Consider the following 19,481-nt stretch of genomic DNA (forward strand, 5'->3'; position numbering starts at 1 on the left):
GATGAGTGCCTATTTGTGGATGTTGTGGATGGGATTGTGAAGGAGGCTTTACCCTCCATTCTTGTCGAGGAGCCTGTAGAGGCTTGTCTAGCTCATTTTGGGTTTGAGAATTTTGATATTGACAGGTCAGTGGAAGAGGTGAATACCATAATTCTTCTTCTACACTGGATTTTCCTCCATGGAAAGCCCGGTTTAAGTCCCTTCCTCTATCTCGAGAGCCCACCAAACCATCTTTATTCACAGCACCTACACTTGAGTTGAAACCACTCTCGGCCACACTCAAGTATACATTTTTAGGGCCAAAGGATACTTTACCTATCATCATTGCATCTGACTTGATAGAAGAGCAAGAGTGTGAATTAATGAGTGCTCTCGTGGTACATTGGGGTGCTATAAGGTGGTCGGTGGCTGATTTGCGAGGGGTAGATCCCTCCGTGTGCATGCATTATATGCATTTAGAGGAGGACACCAAACCTTCTCATGAAATGCAAAAGAGACTTAATCCCAACATGAATGAGGTAGTGAAAAAAGAGGTTTTAAAATTGTTCAAATGCAGGTATTATAAATGCCATCTCGGATAGCAAGTGCATGAGTCCCACACAAGTGGTGTCCAAGAAATTGGGCATCATTATTGTTGAGAATGAATGACGAGAGTTAGTCCCTACATGAACCACTACTGGGTGGTGAGTATGCATTGATTATAGGAGACTGAATTTCATAACTAGGAAGGATCATTTTCCCTTACCTTTTATGGATCAGATCTTAGAGCGGTTAGTAGGGTAGAGCTACTATTGTTTCCTTGATGGCTATTCGGGTTACAATCAAGTTCCTGTGTATCCGAATGACCAAGAAAAGACCACCTTCACATGTCCTTTTGGCACTTTTGCCTATCGGCGAATGCCCTTTGGGCATTGTAATGCACCAGTGACCTTTCGACGGTGCATGACGGTTATCTTCTCTGACATAGTGAAGAAATTCTTAGAGGTCTTCCTAGATGACTTCTCAGTGTTTGGGTCGTCTTTAGAGGAGTGTCTCCAGAACTTAACTAAAGTAATCACTCGATGTGTGGAGACAAACCTAGTTTTAAGTTGGGAGAAAAACCATTTTATGGTTTGCGAGGGTATAGTGTTGGGACACATTGTGTCCCCTCGAGGTATAGAGGTTGATAAAGCTAAGGTTGACCTCATTACAGGCCTTCCTCCACCCACTTCTGTGCCTCAAGTCTGATCTTTCGTAGGGCGTGCGGGTTTTTACGGTAGGTTCGTCAAAGACTTTAGTAAAATATCCCGTCCTTTGTGTAGTTTACTTGCTAAGGACACACCTTTTGTCTTTGATGAGGCTGGTCTTCAAGCCTTTGAAACACTGCAAGAGACCCTGTCTACTGTGGTCCCTTTTTTTTCGAAATCATGTGCGATGCATCTGATTGTGCCCTCAGTGCTGTCTTGGGCCAAAGGGTGAATATAGTGCCCCATGTTATATCCTATGCTAGTCGTACTCTTTCGGATGCTCAATTCAACTGCACTACCACTGAGAAAGTGTTACTAGCTGTTGTCTGTGCACTTGATAAGTTCCGGTCTTACCTCCTATGGTCTAAAGTCTTTGTGTTCACTGACCATGCTGCTTTGCGGTACTTATTGTCCAAAAAAAAAAAAGACTAAACCTAGGTTGATTAGGTGGATTCTACTCCTTCAAGAGTTTGACCGAGAAATCCGGGACAAGAAGGGATACAAGAATGTAGTTGCGGATCATCTATCTCGCATCTTTATTAAGCACATGAGTGATCCCTTAGCCTTGCATGACTTGTTTCCGGATGAGCAACTTCTTGTGGTTTCACATGTGGCCCTCCCGTGTTTTGCTCATATAATGAATTACTTGGCGGTTGGTCAAATTCCAACAACATGGTCCAAGCAAAACAAAGAAAGATTTTTCTCACAAGTCAAGCACTATTTTGGGAAGACCTGGAATTGTTCAAGTATTGTCTGGATCAAGTGATTCGGCATTGTGTGTTTGAGAGTGTAACCCATAGCATTCTCACCTTTTGTCACTCTCATGCATGTGGCAGGAATTTCAATGAGCAGAAAATGACTGCTAAGGTTTTACAATGTGGATTCTACTAGCCCTCTATCTTCAAAGATGCCTATAACTTCTGTAGAGCTTGTGAGCATTGTCAACGCGTGGGCTCTATGTCACAGCGAGATATGATGCCGATGACCCTTATTTTGATTGTTGAGATTTTTGATGTTTGGGGCATCGACTTTGTGGGTCCCTTTCCATCATCCTCTGGATTTGAATACGTTTTGGTGGCTGTGGACTATGTTTCCAAGTGGATGGAGACAGTGGCCACTAGAATGAATGACCACAAAGTTGTGGTTAAATTCCTCTACGAGACCATTTTCTGTTGTTTTGGGTTCCCATGTGCCATAATTAGTGACGGTGACAAACATTTTTGCAACCAATTCTTCGAGGCATTGGTGCGCAAATATATGATCACTCACAAAGTTGGCACTCCCTACCATCCCCAAACTAGTGGTCAGGTAGAGGTTTCTAATAGGGAGGTTAAACACATCCTTGAGAAAACTGTGAGGCCCGATAGAAAAGATTGGTCCACTAGGTTGGTCGATCCACTTAGGGTGTATCGCACTACATATAAGACACCCATCAGGATGTGTTCATCTAGGATCGTTTTTGGAAAACCGTGTCATCTCCTTGTTGAGTTAGAACACCGAGCTTTGTGGACAATTAGGAAGTTCAATTTTGATATGGCCAAAGCCGGTGGCCACTGGAAACTCCAACTTAATGAGTTAGAGGAGCTCCACAATGATGCATACAAGAGCTCCAAAATTTACAAGGCTAGGACTAAGGAATTTCATGATAAACATATTTCTCACAAGTCCTTCGAGTCTCACCAAAAAGTGTGGTTGTTCAATGCCAAATTGCGTTTGTTCCCCAGTAAACTCCGATCTCAGTGGAATGGCCCATATGAGGTTATAGAAGTCTTTCTGCATGGGGCGGTTGAAATTAGAAATCCACAAGATGGTACGACCTTCAAGGTCAATGGCCAAAGATTAAAACACTATGTGAATGGTATTGAAAAAGGGGAGATGATTGAGGTCATCCACTTGACGGACCCAATATATCTTCCATAGTACTTGCTTTGAGTCTAGGAGACCTTAAATCCTCTAAAGGTGTAATTCCTTTGGTGTTTGTCATGCCCAAACGGCATCTGACGGTCTAGTATAGCCACTTAAATATGTTTGCAGTGAGTTCCTAGGACACCAACTAAGACGATGGAAACTAGAGTTCGAATGGCAAAGCCTAGAACGCAAAGGTTTGGAATTTCCGAGACTAGAGTTTTGTTTAAATACCCAGGGGTGTGGAGATTGCTTCAAAACCACCCTGGCTTGAACTCTGTATGGCAGCCCCATAGGTTGAGTTAGTTTTATGTGCCTCGATTCTGGATACATAATCAACCTAGTCTGTCACCCAGTTGGAGAATAGGGAGAGTTACAAGCATTGTTACAGAGAAAAGTAGTACCCGTGGTTTTCGCGTGAAGATTATACCTTTGTTGCGCATTTTGATGCTTTTGATGTTCTATTTTTATTTTAGATGTGCATTGAAGGTAGAAATGGTTTAAATGTTTGTTTGAATTGTGGTTGTGTTTTTATTTAAAATAAATAAATAATAAAAAAATTTAAGAAAAGGGTTGTACGTGATTTTTTATTTTGAAGAAAAAAAATTTTTGTAAAAGACTGCACGTGCGGCCAAAACTGGCGCACGTGCAGAGAGGCCAAAATTGGCGCACGGGCAGAGAGACCAAGCATGATCGCACGAGAAGAAGAGCCAAGGCGCATGAGCGGCCCAGGCCCAAAAGCATTTTGTGCAAGCGCCACAGGAGCGGCCCAAAAATCAACTCTCGTGCGGCCCAAATGGGCGCACGACCACGACTGGTCCATTTCCAAAAAATAAAAATAAAAAATAAAAAAATGCACCGTACGAGCGGAGGCCCAGGATACACGAGCGGCCCAATTCCGTTACACAAGAGGCCAATAAATTAGCGCTCATGCGGCCCAAATTGGCGCACGAGCGGCCGAAGAAAAGAAAAAGAAAATTCAATTTTTTTTTAGTATTTATTTATTTTTATTTACTTAATTTTTTTATTTCTTAAAAAAATTGTGTAGTTTCTTTGCTTACTTTTTATTTATTTATTTAATTTTTACTTACTTTAATTCTCTTAAAAAAATAATAGTAGTAATAAATAAATATATAAATAAAAGAAAACCTGTAGATTTTTTGTTTTATTTTTATTTTTATTTTTTTATTTATTTACTTAATTTTTTATTTCTTCACCAAAAAAAAATTTATTTCGTTGAGAAAACCCTAGACCCACTTGTTGGCCATCGCTTTCGCAACTACACTCTCTATCTACCTGTCATCATCATCATCATCATCATCATCATCTTATACTTCTTCTTTTTCTTCTTTCTCTCTTTCTCTCTCTCTCTCTCTTAACCCACAAACCCACAAGCCCACAAATTCCATCCAACCCCACCATCACCAAATTCTTCTTCCTTCAACTTTCACACACCATCACCCTCTCACCGGAGCATCACCGTCTTTTTCGACCTACAACCTTCTGGCGGCCATTTTTTCTGGCGGATCTACATCATCTTCTTCCTTTCTCTTCTTCCTTTATTTTTTTAAAAAAAAGAAAGTAATCACCCTCTTTTTGTTTAGATTTCTTAGTTTTTACTTGTAATCGAGTAGTTTAATGGTTGTTTTTGAGGTTCATTCATCATCTTGTTCATCATTGTCGTCCTCACATACAACCACAACAACAACCACACAAAAAAAAAAAAAAATTCAAAATCAAAATCAAAATCAAAATCAAAATCAAAGCTGGGTGTGCACGAACAGACCCACCGCATGTGCGGCTATCTCCGATGCACGTGCGATCCAAACACACACAAAAAAAAACCCATAATAATAATAATAATAATAATAATAATAATAATAATAATAATTTACCTTATTGTAGCTTTTTTATTTTTTATTGTTTTATATCTAATGTAGTTGTTTAGTTTAATTGGTTAGTAGATTGTTTTTATTTTTGTTTGAATTGCTTAGTTAGTGATTTTGTTTTATTTTTGTTTTGTGATTTAATTGTTAGTTTAATTGTTTAGTGGTTTAGTTTTTATTTTATTTTATTTTTATTTTCTAAATTTTTATTTTCATTTATTTATTTATTTATTTATTGTTTTTCATATGTGTGTTTGTAAATTTGTCTAATGCTAACTTAGTGCAAGTTAATTTTTTGTAGTATGAAAAAAAAATTGGAAATTAAAGATCTTTGGTAGTGTGATGGCAATGAGGATTTGCATGATTTGTGCATGCATGTGATGTTTGATGCATTCTAATATAATGGTTTTACATTTTTGGTTATGCTGGTTGCATTATTTTGTACAGGAATGGCTACATCATCCTACTGAGCACCTAAACAGCCTCACAATGCCAACATTACCGCTAGGGATATACCAACCGACACCTGGGACAACAAACCAATTGCCTGTGACTCATCCTTTGATGTGGACTTCTTCCGGCGCCATCAACCCACTGCGTGGAGTGTCCGACAACTTGAAGACCGGGGCCTCTTGGGCATCTACACTGTCACTAAACCAACGTATCCTTGCATTGTGCGAGTCTTTTATTAGAATATGTACATTAGTGATGACACCCTCGGAGCGCCATTTTCATTGTTGATGGGGTGGAGTTAGTGGTCACACCAACATCTATTGCCGAGGTTCTCCATTGTTCCATGATACTATCGATGAAGAGTAGTCCCTGGTGCTCACTCGAGAACTCACAGTACTAGCATTGGTGATCAAATTTTATGAGGAGCGGCAGGATGATGACAACCACACTAGCATTCGTCGGGCTAACTTACCATGCCGGCTCCTCTTCCTTGATGTGGTTCTTAAAAAGAATGTCATCGCTCTAGGCCACAAGGAAGAGCGGCGATGGGACTTCCTTCGTGCCTTGCACCGATTTGACTTCGAATTTTGGGTCGACATCCTCATTTTGATCTTCAACCAGATGAACTGTATTTTTAATGAAGTCAAGTTGCGCAACACCCGAGGTGGTTTTACATGGGCCTTCCCTTTCTCCAACCTCATCACTGCACTCATAAAAGGCCAAAGGACATAGCCACTCGAAGCCAATGAGGTTCAGCTTCCTTTGCCCACACTTTTTGGTAAAACCCACTGGCGCCAAACCATTGCTCACTTGCTGCCTCCACTACTCCCTCCTCGATGCCCCAGCCAATCCTAATGATATTCTGGTAGAGCCTGTCATCGTTCCATCGCCGCCACCATTCCGTAAGACACGAGCGCAATGTTAGGCTCTTTTAGATAATCAAGTCGCTATTCCGCAATCTGTGGTTGATCTCCGGGTAGACTATCAGGCATATCGGGATCACTCACAGATGGCCTTTGATGGGTATCAGTAGTCAGTTGCATCTCTGCAAACTGACTTCTTCGCGAGCAGTTGTTTCATCAGCTTGGCGCTAGGGTTCATGATGAGGCATTCGAGACTCAGACATTGATGCATGAGCTATTTGAACATCATTTCCTACCACCGTCAAATTCAAATCAGTGATATCTATATATTTTCTTTATTTTCTTTATTTATTTATTTATTTTTTGTTTTATTTTATTATTTTTCCTTTTATGTTGTATAGCTCCAAAAAAAAAAAGTATGTGTGTTTGGGTGTCCTTGCCTTGCTGGATGTGCGTCTACGCCGTCTGGTAAGATCTTCTCTCTCTCTCTCTCTCTCTCTCTTTCATTTTACTATCTACTGTACACTTTCTTACATTGAGGACAATGTTGTATTCCAGTTGGCGGGTAAGGGTATTTATAAAAACAATTCATGTTTGTACTTGTTGCACTTCATTGCACCACTTCACTTGATGTTCACTTTGTGCCAGTATGGTAGTGATATAAGCATATGTTAATTGGGGAACATAGTGGACTTGTATGAAAAGGGTTTATTGGGTAAATGTCACATGTGATGTTTGCACTAGGATAGTTGCTTGTGGTTGTGGTATTAGTACCCTTATCATGAGTATACCTTAATTCACATAAACACACTATCATAGTAGTGACCTCTCTGTTATAATCCCTGGTGTACATCATTGATAATGGTTAGGGTTGCAGAAAAAAAATTAAATGAGTAGCCAAGATTCTTAAAAAAAATATAAAAAAATAAAAAAATAAATTGACTTGTTTGGGTGTAGACGTCCCCGAACGTCCTGGGAGAAATCCCGTTTTGTTCATTTGGGCTCACTACAATTCGGAGTCAAATGTCACGGTTCTTAATCTGATCTCGCAAAGTGCAATGCAAGATTGATAAATCACCAAAGAGTCCAAGTCCGGCAAATCGTTTTGGAAAATAGATTTTTAGAAAGAAGTGTCAAACATGGACTGCTTTGCGAGATACAGAGTCACCACCTAAATATTTTATTTTGTGGGGAATTTAGGAAACCCTGACTCGTGCCTAAGGGCGCGTGTCCGTCATCACCAAAGTTGCCTCAGCTCGGGAACTTGGGTACGATTGGGGAAGGTCATTTCATGAGCACCCTCACTTGCCCGATCAAAGATCGGCCTCTACTAACCATGATATCGAGTTTTGAAAACATTATGTGCTCTTATTCCGGTTATTAGCCTAGAATTACTATGTGATGCATACAACATACAAGTATAGACTGGAACGCTTGAGTTAGAACAAAACATTTCATGTTTGTTTATTTGAAAGATGGTCTGATGGTGCTACTCGCAAGTAAGCTAAGACGTGGATTTGCCACCCTCAAGTGGGCTTAAGAAAACATGATTTTGCCACTCTCAAGTGGGCTTAAAACTCTCAATTAGTGAATTGTTCCAATTCAAATCACCCAACCTTCACCCACGGGCATTCAGGTAGTTATATCACATAAGCAAATAGCCTCATGGTAAGCATGCTATCATGGCAGTCACTCACACACATGCAAGGATGCTAAAGCATAAACACTTACCGAGTACTCCGAGCCAAAGAAAGAAGCTAATTAGAAATCATGCATGAATCCTAACTATGCTGAAATGCCTAATGCAACACATGCAAAAATGAAACTAAGATAGGCTCGGCTATTCTAAACATGGCATATGAAATGCAACAGATAACAAGTATTCAACTTAGAATTGAAATACAATGCAGTTAGTATGATGGACTGAGCCCGGTGCATGCAAGACATATGAATGGATGCGAACATGCAAGCAAAAGTATGCGAATTGAAACATGCCCTAAACTAACTATCATAAGCTAGGAAATAAAAGAGAGAAAAACGTGGGGTTGGAAGACATACATCACACACATGCACACTTATTACAACATTGCCCTCCTCGGAGGGTCCGAATGAATAGTACAGAATGAACTAGCTAATCTAAGGTAATTAAACTAATTATTACACAACGATAATTAATTAACAAATTCACTAAAATAAATAAGCCAGCAAGCAAAACTGATGAAATGGACTGCCTCAGCTCGGTCTTGAATGATAAGGAATGCATGCATGCTCGAGTCGCATTTCCAGAAAATCCACCGCGATGCCTCGATTTGCCTCTATTTGCAACTGGTCACGGAACACTGTACAAAGCTCCAGAAGGCTGCTGGCCAGTTTTTGCTGCTGGTTTCTGGTTTGCTGCAGCAGAGAGCAAGAAAGGGACATGGCAAAGTATTTTCAACATATGTATGCACGACCACTCTCCCTGTCATTGCATAAGCTCTAGGGGGTATAGTCCTTGATCCTCGTGCCACCAATCACGCATCTCAATGCATGGTGGCCGAGGAGTCGAATTGCATGACTCAATGTGAAATGAATGCACATATAAACACAACAAGGCTTAAACTCCATCTTGGGTAATCCGGAGTGTCGGCGACCGAGAATCGAGGCACGTTTCGTCACTTGGAGTACGAAACATCCCTCGTTTCCCGTGTTTGGACTAAACCCTACTCCAAACACTATGCAACATATAGAATGGCAAGGCATGCAAACACAATCCAACATCTGGCATGCAATCCTAAACGAAATGCAACTAAGACATGCAAACATGCAAGGAATGGCATGCGAAGGTGCAACTAGCATACGTAATGCTATGAACTACGAATGGCATACTCAATGCACATGATGCTATATGGCATATACAATGCACATGACGCTATATGGCATATACAATGCACATGACGCTGGACATACATGAAGGCATAATCAAGGCATACACAATGCAACGATCAAGCATGCGACAACATGGATATGGCATACATAATGCAAGATGGACTTAAACTAAAATGAATGGGCCTCAGTCACACTCAAATTAGTGGCCAAACATGATGAAATTACAAGTAGGAACACTCATGCAAACATGCCTGATGCAAGGGACCGAACCTAAGGCATCAAATGCCACTCTACCAAAGCATGGCAAGGGATGAAATATGGCATACAATCATACATTTTCCAGCTCTAAAATGACATGCAAGATGGCCCCGAATCATGGAAACACTTCATACAATGCATGCTAGATGGCCCGAACATCGAAGCTAATGAAGCACATTACACTAGAGGTACACAAAGCAATGCTCAAGTGACCCAACCAGCCCCTAAATAGTCCCTATGCAGGTCCGAAACATTGGGAAAATGGTCTAAAATAAGGGCTCAAAATGCAAAGAAATGGGGCTCATGCAATGGTCCAAAAACGAGGCATACAAGCACGACTCTCAAACGCATTTAAAGAGTAGAAAACATGGGAATATGGAATACATGTAAGCTCCAAAATATGATGCACAATGGCCCCAGAACATGGAAACACCTCAACATAAGCATGCAATAGGCTTCAAAACTCAAAGCTAGTCAAGGGTATTGAACGACAACCATGCATAGCAAGCATCATTTGACTATGAGGAATAAAAATAGAGCTACGGCAGTCCAAAACATGCACAAAATCAGTTTAAAAAAAGTGCTAGGATCAAAGGCCAAAATAGCATGCAACACAAGCTAGTGAATAGGGTTTACACTACAAGTATATGAAGCATTCAAGAGGCCACCAAACCAGCAAAAGTCAGAGGTATGACATGCCAAATAAAGCCCAAAAACTCACTGAAACAAGGTCTATGCATGCAAGAATGATAGGCTCCTTTTATAGGCTATAAAGAGGGTTATTCTACACATGCGAGATGGACACCCAAAATGGAAGAATGCCCTTTGGACAGAGCATATGCAGGTCCTAAAACCCACCAAAAATGGCCTGAAACATGGCTTGGAAGCATGCAAATAAGGGCTCCTTTGTTAGGCCAAATATACTAGTAAACAAGACAAGGGGTGAGAGGGTCACCCCTCTCTGATTTTGGTGCTCAAAATAGCATGCTAGCCACTGAAAATCCACTGGATTTCAGTGGCTAAATGGCCAAACCAAGGCCACCACAAATGCTCTAAGGCATGGCTCAAAACAAGATGAAATGAAGCATGCAAGGGGGTAGATGACCCCCAACAGAAAAATGATCTTAAGCAAACATGTTAAGGGCCTCAAAATAAGACTTTTTTCAGTTTACACCAAAGCTCAAATATGCTTTTAAGTATAGCTAAAAGATAAAGCAAAATAAAGGCCAAAAGAGGAAAGGAAGTGTTACCCTTGAAGCTCAGCAACTCCAGCAGCTTTGAGGCCAAAAACTCAGACCTTAGGACCTCTTAAGACCTTCCAAAAAGCTTAGGTTGGTGTTGGAGGTGTTAGGCTAAGAGGTGTAGTGTAAAGGTGCAAGAACAAGGGACTTTTTGAGTTTGGATGTAGAGATACAAAGGGAGAAGTCTTGTATGCCTCAGACCAATTTTTTGCAAGCTCTCTAAAGGAGAGGGAGGGCCTCTCTTATAGAAAAACAAGAGGGTTCAAGCTTCATGGAGAAGTTAAAAAAAGGTTCTAGCTTCTTGGAGAAGCTAAAAAAAGGTTCAAGCTTCTTGAAGAAGCTAAAAAAGGTTCAAGCTTCTTGGAGAAGCTAAAAAAAGGTTCACGCATCTTGGAGAAGATAAAAAAAAAGGTTCAAAAGGTTCAAGCTTCTTGGAGAATATAGAGCAAAGGTTCAAGCTTCTTGGAGAAGCTAAAGCAAAGGTTCAAAAGGTTCAAGCTTCCTCAAGGAGCTAAAATAGGGGTTCAAAAGGTTCGACTCAAAAAAACTGGTCGGTGGCCCCATTTGGTGGTCTCCCGATTGAATGCAAGCTACTGGTGGGGTGGGAGACCAGTAAATGTGGCCCAAAAACCAAGAAAACTAGCTTCCCGAGAAGAAAACCAAAAAACTGACAAGCGGGGAGAAAAGTGGTCTCCAAGGAGAAAAGGTGGTCTCCCACCCTTGTACCACCTCCCAAACAATGAAAATAGGGTCCATGCCAAAAATGAACCAAGATGGATGCAAAACGAAGGTTCGGTGGTCAAAACGCACAGCCAGGTGCACCGAAAACAAGCTGTTAGGCACCGAAAGTGGCGTGCGACCACAAAGGTGGTCTCCCGGGCCATAGTGTCCCTCTAGATAGAGGAAACAAGGTGTGTGCCAAAAACTGGAGCAAACGGAGAAAGTTAAGCGGTCCCGAACCAAGGCGCATGACCGACGGCTCCGAAAATTAGAAACTGGTCTCCAAACGAGAATAGTGGCCTACAACCACGAAAAATAGCCTATGGCCACTGAGAGATGGTCTATAGGACCTCTCCCTCCCTTTGGGAAGAGAAAACCAAACTTGGTTCGCAAACCGAGGCAAAACACAAAAACGTCCCAAGGTCTAGGGGTAAGGCTCTCAGCCAAAACTTCAAAACCTCAGAACGAGCATAACATCCATCATCACCGAGCGCTCAATCGATGATGTCTGAGTCTTAAGGTTAGTCAAAAATGGGGTGTCTACAATTGCCCCTCTGTGACAGAACTCGAAAGTCATAAGTGACGGGAGTGAATGTCAAAGGCTAGAGACGACCCATTTTTGACAAGGCCGAAGACTTAGATAAACAGGCAAGATAAGCAAAGAGATATGCCTGCAAGCAGGGGCAAGATGCAAAGAAAATGCTCAAGGCCAAACATAACTTATGATCATGCAAAGAAAGCTGTAACGAAGCATAAGATGCAATAGTTTTAAGCAAGCATATACAAATCTAACTACATCACATGCAGAAAGGGTGTAAGAGAATTATTCAATTCTCGCTACGTCTCACACGGAGAAGATACAATACCTGTCCGGTTCGTCTGGTCGCGCCAGCCTCAAATGAACCGTACGTACAATATTATGCCTGTAAAAGCAAGAAACTTAACAGGTACAATATCGTTAGCAACATGCTTAGCAATGCAAGTAGAAAGTGCGTGACAATGCAGGTGGAGAGGTGCATGACCATGCAGCCTAAGTGTGACGCATAACAATACGGGAAAAATAAGCATAACAATGCTATGAAATATACATAATAACGCAATGCACTAACAGGTGCAGGTAAGGTGCGCAAGATAGCGCGATACAATGCACTAACAAGTGCAGAGAGGTGCGCAAAATAGCGCAATGCAATACACAAACAAGTGCAGGCAAGGTGCACATGATAGCGCGAAAGATGCAATACACTAACAAGTGCAGGTAAGGTGCACAAGATAGCGCGATAAAATGCATGCACAATGCAAGTAAGGTGCACAAAATAGTGCGATGTGCAAAATAGCGCGAGTGTAAACTACACAAAACAGTGCGATGCGCAAAATAGCGCGAGTGATAAACTACACAAAACAGTGCGATGCGCAAAATAGCACGAGTGATAAACTGCACAAAACAGTGCGATGTGCAAAACAGCGCGAGTGATAAACTGCACAAAACAGTGCGATGCGTAAAATAGCGCGAGTGATAAACTGCACAAAATAGTGCGATGCGCAAAACAGCGCGAGTGATAAACTGCGCAAAACAGCGCGAGTGATAAATTGCACAAAACAGTGCGATGCGCAAAATAGCGCGAGTGATAAACTGCACAAAACAGTGCGATGCGATATGCAAAGCACAAGACAGTGTGATTGAGGTGCGCAAAATAGCGCGAATGAATGCAATGCACAAGACAGTGCGATGCGCAAAATAGCGCGATTGAAATGTAATGCACAAAATAGTGCGATGCACTAAACAGCATGAGTGATTTGAAATGCACAAGATAGTGCGAGTGAGATACAAAGTGTAAGTGCACAAGACAGTGCGAGAGAGATGCAATGCACAAGAAAGTGCAAGTATGGGGGCATTTTCTATGCAACATGGAAAGCATATTCTATGCAATATTGAACGCATGTTCTATGCATGAGACAGGCATATTCTATGCAACATTGAAAGCAAAGCATATTCTATGCGAAATCGAAAGCAAGCATATTCTATGCATGAATCATAACGATGCGTGGCACGCATGAAACATAAGTGTATATGAAAGTGCACATTCTATGCAATAGAGGGGCATCAAACATGTACTCTGGTGCCTCCGATTTATCTCTCAGAGGGCTTTGCAACACACTTAGCTTGAAAAGGGTACACCTCGTTTATGTTGGCAAGAGATAACATCTGTATGTGAAAACCACATGTGTTGCTTAGACCGCCATTTTGACTTGAGGCAGGCTTACACTTGAGGTAGAGGTGCACTCATACTTCGGTAGCATTAACAAGGTCTGAGGAGGTGCATATGGATTGCAATCTCGGAATTTTCTGAAGGTGAAACACACTCCGATGCTCAAAATTTTCCCATTTTCTTTTGCTTTACAGTTTGGAACCTATATAGCTTCAGATAGGTCCTAGTTTTACTGTTTTCACATGACCTGGGTTGAACCCTGCGGTTTTATGAAAGAATAAATCCTGTTTTGAACAAATATAGAGAACGACACGGCACTCTGAGCACAAAACGATTCATTTTTTAGATTGAAATGAGAAAAAGATTCTCAACCGGGTATTGAGCCTACGACTGGACACAGCGTATCACGGCTCAACAAAGAAAAACAAAGGTAAACAACCTAAATACACCTATTGACACTCGAAACGACTCAAAACAAAAATTGAGACAAACAAAACACAACAAAACACAAGACTCAAATGTGCACAGGGAGCCTGTTTCTCCGGGTATTGTTTCCTATGCTTTCTCATTTGTAATTCTCACATCACTCGGCCCTCAGGCTCTGTTTTTCTGAAAAAGCCCTTTTCCTTACTTTTTCTCTCAGTGTACATCTCTCTATTCTTCAATCTCTCATTTTTTATCCCTCCCCTAGGTGGTTGATGGATAAACAAGAAATTGCGGGCTCTTGCCCCTAGCATGCTACTAAATTCTCTTTGTTTTGCGCACAGCCACTAAGTTCCTCCCACAGAGGGGTTCCGCCACAACTGGGCGTGTAGCAAATCTTCAGCGGACATCAGTTGACGATGCTCTGTTGGGGAGTTTGGACGTGATCAGATTTGTCCAGATGAGGGAGTGGAATATCTTGCCCCATTCCAGTTCGTACTTCGCACTTGGCTTGATACCTCGTTGCTTGGAGGATGTGAGAGCTTTCTGCCCTTTTGCGGTCAGTTTTAGTGGTGCCCTTTTCTGGCAAGTATGTTGAAAACGGGGAAAAGACAGAACACCTGACTCAACTGCGCCACTAGTTTCATTATTTTGACCATTTTTTTTTTGTTTTTCTACTAAAACAATTTTGACCAATATGAGAGTTAGATTAACATGCTTGTTCAATTTTCTGATTTAAAATCATGCAAGTCAGGCTGTGAGCACTGAAAAATTTCCTTTTTTGGGTCCAAGAAATGGTCTAGTTTTACAAAAATAGAATAATTTTCGAGAGAATTAGTCAACCTCATTAAAAATTCTCAAAAACTATTATTGCAAATGGCCACTGCTCAACCAACGCAGAATTTACTCTTGAGATGCACAACCTCAGATCCAAAACAAATGGAAAATTGCCCCTCGTCTGAATGGCACTGCATGGCAACTGAACGTTGCCTGTAGTCTGAATAGCACCGCAACACACTATATGGCAACGAAAAGTTTAGCTTTGTCCATGTTGAATGGTTTGAGATCTTGGAGCCATCTAAATCCAAGAGAATGGCTGTTGTTCACTGATGATGTAGAAGTCCATCCAATGGAGGGTGAATTTGCCCCTAGTGTTGTGGATAGGAACTTGGTTGTCCTTTAACAATACTTTCTTCTTTCCCTCCCTTCTGGGATTTGGCATTCTTCCCAATCTTCATTGGTTTGCAAAATGATCCATCTTCGGCTCTTTGAACGTATCGGACACTTTTGCCCCTAGTTCCAGGGGTGCTTCTGATCTAGCTTTGCAAGCTTCTTTTGATGAGATCTAATCTTCTTGATCTTTTCTTGCCCCTAGTTCGTGGGCTGCTTCAAATCTGGCCACGCAGGCTTCACATTATGGTTGACCTTTGAACTTTCTGAGTCTGAGTTTGAGGCTTGAAAGCAAGGGGTCGAGTCTCGAGGTTGAGAGCGATCCTAAGCTGCACAATCTCAAGAGCGATTCCACCCAGGTCTTCGCAAGACTGCGCAAAACATTTTTTGAAATCTTTTAAGAAAGCGACTAATCGCTCACGTGGAGGACAATGTGAAACCAATCTAGATCAAGCCAGGATCCTTCTCAGTACTCACATTAACAAGCATGATCTCATTCATTAAGGGCTTAGCATGTCTCTCTTTCTCTCAATTGATCAAATTTTCGCAAATCCTGAGAAATTCCTTCCTCTTTGTTTTCATCACAATGTTCAAAAAGTTTTAAAAAACTTAGGTCAATGCAATGATTTCAAGGCACATAAAAGTAAGTGAAAAGCACTGCTTGTTTCATTCAAAATTCTAGCACAACTGGCCCCAAGGCAGAAACAGACTCAAAAGAAAGCAAAAAGACAAAAACAAAACAAAATAGTGACATCCGAGGTAACATCCCCAGAATCACTCGACTCCTATACAACAGGACTGACTCGATACGACAAGACAGACCCTAACTGACTCAGTATGAAAAGACTGACTCAAAACGAAGAGACAGACTCAAAACAAAACAACAGAACTGACTCAATACCCAAGCCAGAACGTACAAAAACCAGCGTTCACGAATGCTCAAAACAGTACGTGCCATATGCCACATCTGAAGTAAACTGAGTGCCGCCCGCAGGTGGTACATCCCTCCGATCACATCACATTATCCCGCACGTTCATCGATCTAGTGCCGATAGACCTTGTGAGACTAGTGCAGCGATGACGTTGTTGTCAATCAAATTTTATATCTTGTGGCGAAGACGGGTCCAACTGTCGGTGCCATAACTGGTTTGTTGATGGAAAGTGCAGTACTGAGTACCATCATGCTTAGCTGGAAGGGGATTCAAGAGAGGCCGAGGCTCGAGGGGTTTGAGATGCCCTTTTTTGACAAGGATTTGAAGAGCCTTGGACAAAGGCATGTAGAGGGCATGGAAGACCCTGCAACCTCGGGGTAAATACTTCGAAGTCTGTGGACCTTTGCTGGACGAACTAGCGAAAGGATCGGTAGGTGCCACCTTGGCTTTCTGATCTTTTCTCGGTGCAGGGTTAGGATTGGAAGGAACGGTTCTGGTACGAAGGTCCCTATCCCGATTTTGCCCCTGGCTTGAACTGCTCTCGGTCTGAGTGGGAAAGATGTCATCCACAGTCTTAGTAACAACCGCGAGTACTTGTTGCTTATTCAACCCTCCGGCTTTTAGAGCCTCAACAACTTGCTGGAGTTGTTCGTAGGGATCAGTGTCCACCTTCATCTTATTCTTTCCACTAGCCTCAGCTTGGTGGAAGGTTTGGGTTGCTTGATCAGAGTGGAGCCTTGTTGTTGTCGACATGCCATTGTCAAAGCTTGAGACAGCTTCAGGTTGGCTGAGCTCAATTACAATTCACCCCAGTAGCGGGGGCTCCTCCGGTATGAAGTTCCCGGCATACGATGTGGTTGGTGGCGAAGACGACATTTCGTAGGCTAGATCAACCACAGATCTTTGAAGGTCACCAATCATTCCCATCAACTCAAATGTGGTGGGCTCACGAGCTTGAAACAACTGGGGTTCCCAGATCGGATGTGCGACAGGCGACCTGGGCGGGTGTGGTACTTCAACGTCGGTCTCACCCTGCAAGATGATTCCTTGGTTTAATGCGGCTGCCATAACCACAATTTCCTCTTCTGAACTCTGTGTCATCATGGGTCTGCTGATGATGTGACTGGTGACTGTTGAATCAGATGAACTAATGAGCCCTGTCTGGCCCTGTAACAAGCCCGCGGGGGACCTCGCTACAGCTCGGACTCGATTTGTAGTCACGGTTCTAAATCTGAACCAAAGAGTCCAAATCCGGCAAATCGTTTTGAGAAAACAGATTTTTTTGACAGAAGTGCCAAACATGGACTGCTTTGCCAGATACAGAGTCGCCACCTAAATATTTTATTTTGGGAAATTTAGGAAACCCTGACTCGGTGCCAAAAGGCCACATGTCCGTCATCACCAAAGTTGCCTCGGCTCGGGAACTTGGGTACGATTGGGGAAGGTCACTTCGTGAGCACCCCCGCTCGCCCGATCAAAGATCGGCCTCTACTAACCATGATATCTATTTTTGAAAACATTGTGAGTTCTTATTCCGGTTATTAGCCTAGGTTACTATGTGATGTGCACAGCATACAAGTATAGACTGGATCGCCTGAATTGGAACAAAACATTTCATGTTCGCTTTTTGAAAATGGTTTGCTACCCGCAGGTAGGCTTGAAACATTTGATGATTTATTCCAATTTAAGTAACCCAACCTTCACCCACAGGCATTTAGGCAGTTATATCACATAAGCATATAGCCTCATGGTAAGCATGCTATTCATGGCAGCACTCACACGCATGCAAGGATGCTAAAGCATAAAGCTTACCGAGTACTCCAAGCCAAAACAAAAACTGCATTAGAAATCATGCATGATCCTAGGTATACAGAAATGCCTAATGCAACACATGCAAAGATGCAACTATAGCAGGCTCGGTTATTCTAAACATGGCTTATGGAATGCTATAACTAACATATATTCAATTTGGAATTGAAAATACAATGCAATTAGTATGATGCGCCAAGCCCAATGCATGCAAAACAGATGAATGAATGCAAACATGCTGTCATACTGTATGCTAATTAAAATATGCCCTAATCTAACCATCATAAGCGGATAAATAAAAGGGAGAAAGACGTGGGGTTGGAAGACATACAACACACACACGCACACTTATTACAGTTGTGCCCTCGCGCAGAGGGTCCGAATAAATATACAGTCCCGAATGAAAGAATATTACAGTCCAAATATTACAGTCCGAATAATATACAAATTCCTAATTAATTAATGAATTAACTAAGAAAGTAAATAAAACTGGCATGCAAGCCAGGGACTGCCTTGCTTCTGATGGATGATGCATGTCCGGGTTGTCTTGCGCTGAAATCCACCGTGATGCCCCAATTAGCCTCTGTTTAGCAGTTTATTCTTGGAAAGCGCGCCGAGCCCCGGAAGACTGTTGATTCTTCATTTTGCTGCAACAGAGAGCAGGAAAGGGGCATAGCAATGTATTTTCACAAATATATGCATGCCTCGATCCTCGTGCCACCAATCACGCATACCGATGGCATGATGACCGAGGAGTCAAATTGCACAACTCAATATAGAATGAATGCACATGAAAACACAACAAGACCTAACTCCATCATGGATGATCCGGAGTGTCGGTGACTGGAGAATTGAGACACATTCCGTCACTCGGGAGTATGAAATGCACCTCGTTTCCCGTGCCCGGGCTAACTCCTATTCCGAACACGATGGAATATGCATGACATGCATGAAATGCAACTAAGATACAATCCTAACATACACAATGCTATGGAATGACATGCCTTGAAATGCGTGCACACGGGCACGCAAACCGAGGAAATGCATGAATGCGATCTAAGATACAACCTAGTATGCACTATGCTGTGAAAATGAGATGCCTCGAGAGACATGCACATGGGCACGCAAACCGAGGCAATGGCATACGCAAAGCAATAGGGCTAAAATGGCATATAGAATGCAACATGGACTTATACTAACATGAGAGAGCCTCAGCCACACTCACATAAGAGGCCGATGGATGAAAATGAAGTGCCTCGAAATGTGTGCACACGGGCACGCAAACCGAGGCAATGGCATACGCAATGCAATATGGTTAAAATAGCATGGAAAATGCAACATAGACTTATACTAATATGAGAGAGCCTCAGCCACACTTACATAAGAAGCCGATGGATGAAAATGAAGTGCCTCGAAATGCGTGCACACGGGCACGCAAACCGAGGCAATGGTATATGCAATGCAATGGCATGGAAGTGGCATATAGAATGCAACATGGACTTATACTAACATGAGAGAGC

This window comes from Camellia sinensis, chromosome 1, assembly GCF_055761805.1.
Source record: "Camellia sinensis isolate YWXY chromosome 1, ASM5576180v1, whole genome shotgun sequence".
NCBI lineage: Eukaryota > Viridiplantae > Streptophyta > Magnoliopsida > Ericales > Theaceae > Camellia > Camellia sinensis.